The sequence below is a fragment of the Macadamia integrifolia genome, chromosome 14, assembly GCF_013358625.1.
Source record: "Macadamia integrifolia cultivar HAES 741 chromosome 14, SCU_Mint_v3, whole genome shotgun sequence".
In the NCBI taxonomy this organism is placed as follows: domain Eukaryota; kingdom Viridiplantae; phylum Streptophyta; class Magnoliopsida; order Proteales; family Proteaceae; genus Macadamia; species Macadamia integrifolia.
The window spans coordinates 23,652,040-23,662,556 of record NC_056570.1 but is presented as its reverse complement, the minus strand read 5'-3'; the positions used below and the strand labels follow the sequence as shown (position 1 = coordinate 23,662,556).

At 41.3% G+C, this 10,517-nt stretch overlaps 2 long non-coding RNA genes across 2 annotated transcripts; both read left to right on the top strand.

The window, feature by feature from the left end:
• Positions 1 to 218: 218 nt before the first annotated feature.
• LOC122061225 lies at positions 219 to 828 on the top strand. Its single transcript, XR_006134596.1, has 2 exons — positions 219 to 344; positions 470 to 828. It is a non-coding gene; the product is annotated as an uncharacterized LOC122061225 (long non-coding RNA).
• A 3,651-nt stretch (positions 829 to 4,479) lies between these two features.
• Positions 4,480 to 5,012, top strand: LOC122060851. The gene is made up of 2 exons (XR_006134479.1): positions 4,480 to 4,617; positions 4,722 to 5,012. It is a non-coding gene; the product is annotated as an uncharacterized LOC122060851 (long non-coding RNA).
• Positions 5,013 to 10,517: the final 5,505 nt, after the last annotated feature.

The following is a 10,517-nucleotide window of genomic DNA, read 5'->3' as shown; positions in this document are numbered from 1 at the left end:
TGCCTCCCAGCCATCAAAGCACCCGGTCACGCATCCCAAGTGCCTCCTAGCTATCCGATGCAATCTGGGTCTCATCCCATTTAAAAACATAAGAGTAATTGCTCTTTTTTAATTTAATTACTGCCAAATATGTATCTACATTCTAAGTAAACAGATCATCTTTGGAGCTCCAAAGTAATCCCTATTTCTCTATAAATACCACTCACAATAAACAAGGAGGGAACCAAAAAGCAGTCAACTTAACATCGGAGTGAGAATTAGCTTATAACAGTTGGAGATTTAGTAAGTAATGGCTAAGGTTTCTTATACCCCCTTCTTCATCGTTGCTATCCTTGTCTTCTCAGGTTTGTTCTCACTTCCAATTCCTAGCCCTATGTGGTTTGCAATGTAATGATAGGTTTAACGTCATTATTTGGTGTTGATGATGAACTATTGGAAAATATTTATATCATGGGTTGTTTGCATGCAGTTGCATCGTCAATGGTGATGAAAGCAGATGCGCAAGTGAAGGTTTGCCCGGTGGTATTGCATCCTACTGGCTGCACCCTCCTAGCTTGTGGTGAAGAGTGCTACAAAAAATTTAACGGCGCCAGAGGAGTTTGTGAACAGAATGATTTTTCTGTAAACCCCACATATAGATGTGTTTGCAACCGCATTTGCTAGAATCATACTAATTAAGCCTCTCTCTCTCTCTCTCTCTCTCTCTACATGTCTGTTCACCATATAATGAATAAAAGGCTTAAAAAATAATTGGGTTCTTTTCTTTCTCCCTCTCATGTTTTTATCTAAAAATTTTGTGATCCAATAAAGCTTTTATTTCCTTCTTAATAGGTAGTTTAGAAGTAAGGTTTTGGCCAAAATTTCAACATGAAATCACTGAATCCCAAAACTTTATTTGCTTGAGTTTGGGCTTTGCTCTCTGGTTCTATGACAGCTGGTGAACCAGGACCAATATAAGGAAAATGAAACCCGTCAAACAACCTCGCCCATATGATCAGTGGCATGATTGATGGATTTCTACTGTTATATCAGCTTTGGAACGTTAAATTAATTAAGTACTTGATTCATCACCTCAATTTTCAAGGCCTTTCTTTTGGGGTGTCAATTGGTGCTTTTCGGCTGGTTCTAATCTGGTTAGACCAATTCCACCCTTGCATCATGACCGACCATATAACTAATTAGGTTTACGTTGGGCATGCATCCTCTTGTATATTATCGGTCGGTTAGTTATTGAGCTTTAATTGAGTTAAACAGGCCTTATACGGGCTACTGGGCCATTTAACTTCAAATAGTCTGCCAAAAAGTGGTCGGTAAAATAGGGCTACAGCCTACAGGGGAATACCAATAAATGAGTCTTAGACGAAAAATGCCATAAGGTGAACATGAGGGTTAGGGTTTTATGGGCGTTGGGCTGGGGTTGTCTTTACTCTTTATGGTTAGGGGTTAGGGGGTAGAATAAGAATTTCAAATAGGTTAATGGGTCAAAAATTTAATCTCGATCCCAGTTAAACGACCTATCGGTAAATCCATTGCATCAAGAACATCCCTTTGTAATATGGTAGGGCTTGAGGGTTGGCAAATTTACTAAACGGGCCAGGTTGGTTTTGGGCTTGAACAGTTGAGTTCATTAGGCCTGAAATTGACACCCCTACCTATCTTAATCATGTGGCCTACCCGATAATACAATTTCTTTGATATATTTTCAAGTGAACTAAATATATATATATATATATATCTATATCTTTTGTTTATCTTCTAATATATTCTTTGTTGGCTTATGTCAAAAAAGTCATTAGAGCTAAATTGGAGAATCCTACCAGTTTATTGATATTAGTCATATGATACCATGTTGATTAACCATAGGTCAAGTTTAGAAGCCAAATTTAATTATCTTTTTAGATGGGTACACTATACAAGGGGGATGGAGAAAGTAACATCTAAGAGATTCCAACTCAAGACTTCCTAGTGAACAGCTGTTGTTATTGTTAAACTCAATTATATCATTCATCATGTATTGAAGTTTTTTCTTCTATAGCATTTAAATCTTCACCAAAATTATTTTCTGTCACATGTGGCATAATGCTAACACGAGGCAATATAGCTACAATTCACAATTTTGAAATCTTAGCACAAGTTTTTTTAGATATTTTGATTTTTATTTAAAAAAGAAAAAGGAGAAAAAACCAACAGCAACATTTGCCGTATGTCAAAGTTTCCCTTCACTTAGCAATGAGGTTAACCACACAATCCAAGGTTCGGAAATCCCATGTCCCTCCCTTCCCTCCTTGAACGGCCCTGTTCTCCAGTGGTGATGGGTGCAAGAAAAGTCAGTCCTTTGCCCTATTATGAAATAAATAACCCAATGTTCAGTGAAATCGATAACTTTACTACTGACTAAATCGCTTGAATTAGTGGAAGAAAACGAGGCTTCTTGCCTGGCTAGTCACACTAGAGAGGAGAGTTTTGACTGCGAAAGAGGTAACGACGCGTCTGGTGGTATCACATATAAGATCACAACTGCATTTAAGGAGCCCAAAGGGCTTCATCAACAAGCTTGTAGTGATCTCACTTTCGAAAGAGAGTCTCGACATGGCGGTGGCCATATTTGTAATTTTATGAAACTTCACGTTCATCTTTTTAATAACTTCTCGTCAGGATTTTGAAAACCGGATTGGAATCAGTGGATTTGACTGATCCCAATTAAAGCCGCATCGAATCAGCCTCACCATGCAGCTTTTCTAGGGTTGTGCCCGATCTTAGGCGTTTTCAGCATATTGCAAACCGATTCCACCAATTTCATTTCGAATCGAAATCGATTTGCCGAATCTCGGACTATTATTTCATATTCTATCATATATAAAATAGTAGGGAAGATATCCTGCTACGGATAGCTCCTGTTTTAGATATGAAAAATTTCCCCTTAAAAGAGTTCGATCATGAACTTTTTTCTGCTTCTGTTTTCTTAAACGTGATTACCAGAATGAGAGTACCCATCTTCGAAGCCATCATCCGTATACGGTAGAGCTGTAATCTTGTAGGACCCTAACCGTTAGCTTGCGTCTACACCAAGACACAGACCTGGTGAAAAAAACCCGCTGCCCCTTTCCCTAAGTGCTGAAGATACCTCAGTGTGACCTTCCAATGGTCTCATGGTCTGTGTTACGGTGCAATGGCTGCTCAAACCGGTAACATTCTCATTCCAAATTCAATCATAAAAGGAGCTCACTCAAATGGTGGGAAGGGTGGTAGGGATGGTAGGTCAAAGTCTTATATCTATTGCCTGAACTCTATTGCTTACAACTATATGCTTCTATGCATTGTAATAGTTATGAAGAAATGTATAAAGACAAGAGGAGATACTCTATACAAGATATGTTAGATTAAACACCAAGAAACACGAATAAAAGGAGACAATAGATCCGTACGACACAGAGATTTAATGAGGTTCATACACCAGGGTGTTGTGCTACGTCCTCGGGCGAAGAAGAAGATGATTCACTATGCAAAAGAGAGATTACACCCTAGCAGCGGCGAGGAAGAACTTGCCCTGAAACCCTAGCTTCATGAAAACCCTAGAATACAATGACTTTCTCAACAAGCAACAGTACATTATATATATTCCGAAAATGTGGGTCGACCCATCGGGTCGTGGTCGATCCCACGTTTGAGCCCTCTGCTTCCATCACAGATCTCAGAAAATTTCCCATTCGGGTCGCCACCAAAATATGTCGGATCGGGTCAATCTTCAAAACGGGTCAAGAATTCGAGACAAACTTAACAAGATAAGTTGACTATACAAGATAATGTTGACTATACAAGGAAGACTGACTCAATACAAGATAATCGTTTACAGCTAAGAATTCCCACCATACCACAACTTGGCTGAATGTGGCACATAGGCCACATCAGTTTACAAAAATAGCTTGAGTAATGACCGACTCCGATTCAACCTGGTTAATATTGTTAATGCTCAGTTCAACACGAAGCAAATTACCAGATCGGTTGAGGTTGAATTACCATGAATAAAATAAGATAGATATAAGCTAGATATCATACCTCTAAATATATTTACATGTAAACACAAACCAAGCTAGTAAGAGAAACTAAAACAAGACTGAAACAGGTGCATCTTTATTGATTTATGTTTTGGTGTCACTCATTCTCCAATTGAAAAATCGATGAAATCGAACCAAAATCAGTCCAAACCAACCAATTAACACCCCTACTCAAATCTTTGGAATGGGATCCTCTTTAGTGCATCAGCTCCTCGTCCAGTGTGCATCAAACATCTAGAAGGCACCTGGGATGAGTGCTTCATTTCTACAGCTGGCTGGCACACCCATCCCAAGTGCCTCCCAGTTATCAAGTGCATGCAAGGATCTCGTCCCATTTAGGAAAATAAGAATAATTGTTTTCTTTTAACCAAATATGGGTCTTTAATTACCACCAAAAGTAATTTGTATTTCTCTATAAATACCACTCACTATAAGCAGGGAGGAAACCAAAAAGTACTGAACATCAGAGTGAGGATTAGCTTACAACTATTAGAGATTTAGTAAGTAATGGCTAAGGTTTCTTATACCTTCTTCCTCATTCTTGCTATCGTTGTCTTCTCAGGTTTGTTTTAAGTATTCTCAGTTCCAATTCCTAGCTCTTCGTGGTTTGCAATGAATGACAGCTTAACTTCATTACTTTCTATTGATATCATGAGTTGTTTGCAGTTGCATCATCAGTGGTGACGAAAGCAGACACGCAAGAGAAGCGGTGCGCGGTAACATTGCATCCCTCTGGCTGCACCATCCCATCTTGTCGTGCTGAGTGCTCCCAAAAATATAATGGCGATGGAGTTTGTATAGCAAAAGGTTCTCAGCCCACATATGAATGTGTTTGTTACTACCCGTGCTAGAATCCTGCCCTTTCCCTAGACGTATGATGGTAGTCTGAACACCATATTACCAATAAAAGGCATGCATGTCAATAAATAAGATATTATTGGGCTCTTTGCTTCCTCATCCCTCCTATCTCATGTTTCAGTTTTCAGTTTTCACTTAAAATTCTGTGATCCGGTAAAGCTATAATTTCCTTCTTAATTTATTGGTAGAATCACTAAATCCCAAAACTTTATTTGCTTGAGTTTGGGCTTTGTTCTTTGGTTCTATGACAACTGGTGAACAGGTGAACCAGGACCAATATAGGAAAATAAAACCCATCAAGCAACCTAGCCCATAAATCAGTGACCTGATTGATGGATTTCAAATGTTATGTATGATCTGGACCATTAAATTAATTGAGTACTCTTTGAATCATCACCTCAATTTTCATGAGCTTGGATCAGGTTCATGTGCGGGATTGTTCTTGACATTTAGAATCCATTAAATGCAGAGACTCAATGTACTCCAAATGCCAAGACCAAGAGCATGCGAGAACAATCTTGTTCATAAACTTGATCTATTCTCAATTTTCATGGCCTTTCTCTAGGGGTTGTCAACCAGTCAGGTTTGGTCGGGGCTAACCAAGCTTGACCAATTTCCCCTTTGCACCGTGAATATTTGTTTAACTAATCGGTCTTATGTTAGGCATGCATGCTCCTGTTTATTATCAGTTTGTTGGTTACTGGTCTTTAATTGGGCTAAACGGGCCTTCGACAAGCTGTTGCACCATTTAACTATAAACAGGCTATGCCAAAAATTGGTCTCTAAAATATGGCTACTGGGAAATACTAATAAATGTGCCTTAGGCAGAAAGGCCAAAAGAAAAGGGAAGGGTTACGGTTTTTTGGTGCATTGGGTAGACCGTAAGCGCCTCTCTTTACTCTTAATGGTTGGGGATAGAATAGGAATTTCAAATAACTTAAAGAGTCATGCTAAAAGGTTGGGCTTAGGTGCGCTCATAATCATTAGTTGCAGGCAGGCAATCAACAGGTAAGGCCCTTGCACTAGGAATGGGCCTTTTGAATATTATAGATTGTTAGGGCTTGAACCCAGCACGTTTATTAAATCGATCGAATCGGTTTTGAACTTGACCAGTCGGGTTTGGTATGAGTCTTCGGTGTGTGCCTAGAATTGACACCTATACCTATCTTAATCACTAGAGATTTTTTTTTTCTTTTTTATTTTACCTGTTTTCTCGTCTTTTTTATTTTTTAATATATTCTTTATTGACTTATAGCAAAAAAAATCAGAAGAGTTGAAATGAAAAATCCTACCATGTGATTGTCACCACGTGATCCTAGGTCAGGAATCCCACATCTCACCCTCCCCTCTTGAACAGCTTTGAATGCTAAAGAAATCATTCACCATCGGTGCAGGGAAACCGGTCCTTTCGCATTATTAAGTGGCATCTTTGTAATTTTATAAAACTTTTAAGTTCAGCTTAAACGGTAAAAAATAGGAACTTATTTAAAATGGAGTTTAAACGTGATTTTGGTAACAGTGTTTTGAACCAAGATTAATTGAATGAGAGTGCCCATTTTAATACCCCAGCACTATCAACATTGGCACAATATTATCCTTTTGACACATGGGTCTCAAGGCTTTAAATTCTTTGTACCACATTAAGAAAGCTAAAGGTTGTCAACTAACTCAGTAACCTCCCCCTAGGCAATGTGGGACTAAAGTTACCGATCTCCCAAATCCCCTGGTACTTGTTGTCTCTTAGTGGGGACACCTCATCAATCTCCCAGACGGTACTGGTACACTTGTCATATTCTTGGGTGTCACATTCCACCCCCTCCCTTTTGAGCACAACGTCTCTGTTATGGCTCCACAAGCTATCGGAGTCCTACTCCTCCATTTCCAATAGGATCATTTCAGGGTGGGCAGCCTGACCTTGTATAAGCCATTGGAAACTTGGTTGGTGCATTGTACTATTAGCAAACGGTTAGGGCACCCCCACAGCTTCCTATGGCACCCCCCATAGCCTCCTTTGACAAACAAGGCCCATGCCATTGAACAATTTCAAAAGCTTAGACCCTCATTTTTCAAAAGGGGGAGAATGTGACACCCAATAATACGGCAAGTGTACCAGACCTGCTTGAAAAATAGGTGAAGTATCCCCACTAAGAATGACAAATAACAAGAGTTTGAGAGATTGGTGAAGGTATGCAAACATTAGTCCCACATCCCCCGTAATGAAATTGTTAAGCTAGTTGATGACCTCTAACTTCCCTAACATGGTACAATGTTTTTATGGCCTTGAGGCCCATGGGCCAAAAGAAACAATGGAAAAATGATGTCCAAAGGGGGGAGAATGTGACACCCAAGAATACAAGTATACCTGACCCAACGATGAAAGATTGGTGATTTATGAGATTTAGAAGACCTAGGAGAGATATGGTGAGAGAGAGAGAGAGAGAGAGAGAGAGAGATCTCATCAAGGACATAAGACATTTTGTGGGCAGTATCGGGCAGATCTCGATCTCAGGCAGTCGAAGCAGATCTCGATCTCAGGCATCGACAACAGTCATCGAAGAGGTTCCTACGACAGTAGCAGTCGATCGAAGCAGATCTCGATCTCAGGCATCGGCAACAGTCATCGATCTCAGGCACAGACAACAGCAGTAGCAGTCGGATTATCCAATTTCTCGACTGCCAGGTGCTTGTTAAGAAGAAGGGAAAGTAATAGAGACTGGCTTTGGAGAGAGAGACGGAGGAAGGAGCATCTCGCTTTGCTTTGGAGCTGAGATCTCGGAAGGAGCTGAGAGAGAGACGGAGGAAGGAGCTGAGAGAGAGACGGAGGAAGGGGAGTCGGAAGGGAAGCTTTGCTTTGGAGCTGAGATCTCGCTTTGCTTTGGAGCTTCTTCTGCTTCCGATCTACTGATATTCAGATCCAGATCTGAAAACTCTTCTCCACTGAATTACAGCTTCACGGAACTCCGATCGGATCCAACACACCGAACACTGAAACTAGTCCAGCCCTTGCTGACTTCTCTGGATCTGTAGAACTCCGATCAGTCCAGCCTCTCTTTCTGTCTTCGTCAGGTAACTAGATAATGCACTTTGGAGGAGAGAGAGTGTCTGGCGATTCAGGGGAGAATGGAGCTCTGGCTGTGGAGGATGACGATGATGGAGCTCGGGAGTCTCTGGATCGTGGTCCAGATGGTCCTCCAGAGGATGAAAGGCACAAGGATGCAGGCCAGCGACATACATATGCAAAAGCCTTGGGTTTTTCGTCTTGGCCTGCCATTGACACTCTCCCAGAGCCGATTCAGGTAGGGAGTAAAAGACGAGTAATGATCCCGCAGAGAGACTATGAATCGAAGAGACAAAATTTTCGTTTTGCCTTAATCGGTAGGGTTAACTTCCGATTGATCTCTTTGGATGGTTTGAGAGCGGAGGCTCGGGAAAAATGGAACCTCAGTCAAGGGGTGCTAATGCATCCATTGGGAAAAGGTTATGTAATTTTTCAATTTCAGTGCGAGGGCGACAAGGCAGCGGTGTGGCGAAGGTCTCCCCTTAGGATTGGTGATCAGGTCATTCGATTTCAACATTGGAAACCTGATTTTAATATTCACGAGAAGCAACTTCTCACAAAGCTGGTATGGATACGGTTTCCTGATCTCCCGCTTGAATACTGGCACGAAAATGTGTTATTGTCTATTGCAAAGGCAGTAGGGCGCCCTGTGTCCCTAGACAGACGAACAAGACAAGGCATTCTTGGCTTCTTTGCGAGAGTGCTGGTGGAGGTTGATATCTCTGACTTGGCAGAGAGGGTGGAGGAAGTACAGGTGGAAAGATTAGAACCAGGTACATCTCAGGTGTATGGTTTCTGTCAAAAGGTGGTGTATGAAGATAATGTGGAGCGTTGTGGATACTGTAAACGAGTCGGACATTTGATTTCCAAGTGTAGGCTGAAAAGATTGGATGATGAAAAGCAATGTGCGGCTGATAAATTAGCAAAGGTTCCAGGGGCGGTATATGTTGAAGATGGAGTCAACTCAGGTGGGAGTAACTCGGTGAGAGAGTCTCTTTCTAGGGGAAGATCTTTGCCACATCAGCAGAATAATTTTGATCCTATTCAAGATCAAATCTCTCCTAATTCAAATTCGTCCAAGGCTGGGGGAGATATTCAAATATTTTTGAATCCTTCCAACTCTGTCTCAAACGTGTTAGGAAAGGAGTCCAACGGAGATGAAAATTATGGAATTAAGGAAGGCTTTGTGTCAGGGACGGTTATAGAATTAGAGTCTGATTCTAATCCTATAAATAAGGAAGGAGAGATTTCTAATATTCAACCTAAGGAAGGAGACGTATTTCGAATGGATGAGGGATCGGATGTTGATTCTGATCCAAACCCAACTGAGAACCCGCTCCATGGAGTTCCTGGTGATCCGCCAGTGGATCCATTGGGGGGGAATGAACCCAGAATGGGGCTTACTCCTGTGGGCGAGGTTGCTGTTCCGGAGGGGAGGTATCCTTCTCGTAATAGAAGGCTCGGTGGGGGTCAAGGACCTGGACGTGGTGTTGCCATGGCCAGTGCTATGCAGCCAGTTGTTGAAGACCCTGGTGAGGATCATGTGGTTTCTTCTTTGCCCAGGGTGGAATGTTCAAGGGGAACAGTCTCTATTGTGCATTCAGAAATTATAAGAATGGATACGGTGGCAGTGGCTCGGGAGAAGGAGGCCGGAGGTATGCTTGAGGGTGGAAAGCAAAGAAAGAAAACAGGTAGTCAGGCTAAAAAGTCTGATAAAAATCAATTCTCTAAGAAGTAATTCATGAAGATTCTGTATTGGAACATTCGGGGTGTTAGGAAGGCAGCAGGGTTGTGCGCTTTACGTCTACTGGTGAAGGAGCATGCCCCGGATGTGTTATGCTTGGCTGAACCCATGGTTCAGGTATGTAAATTTCCTGTTATTTTCTTTAGTCGGTTGGGGTATGCAGTGGATTTCATTCATAATTTTCGGGATGACAAAGTCCCAAATTTATGGATTATATGGAAGTTGGGGGTTTCGAGACCAGTTGTTGCAGGTATGTCTGATCAATATATATCAGTCATCTTTGATTGGCCAGGTAGTAAAGTGGGTATTTCTTTTGTACATGCAAGTTCTTTTAAAATTATGTGTAGGCAATTGTGGTTAGATTTGGAGTTGTCGATATCAGCTTTGGTTCCGTGGTCTGTGATGGGGGATTTCAATGCAACCCTGTTCTCGCATGAGAAAAGAGGTCCTGGTAAGTTTAATCTTGGATCAGCTGCTGAATTCCAGGCTATGGTTGATGCGTGTGAATTGCTTTCTATCCCTTCTCAGGGAAAGAAATTCACTTGGACTAATAATCGTCGAAGGGGTCATGCAGTTGCAGTGTTGGATCGGAGTTTTTGTAATGGGAAGTGGATAGATGTGTTTAGAAATGTGAAGCAGCGTGTTTTGTTGTCTTCGGTATCAGATCATGCCCCTTTAATTGTTGTCTCTGATGATGTTCAAAGACCTACAAATATTCCCTTTAGATTCCATAGCTTTTGGATGGAAAATGATCAATTTATCTCTGTGGTTGAGGAAGCTTGGAAAACTTCGATAGGGGGTA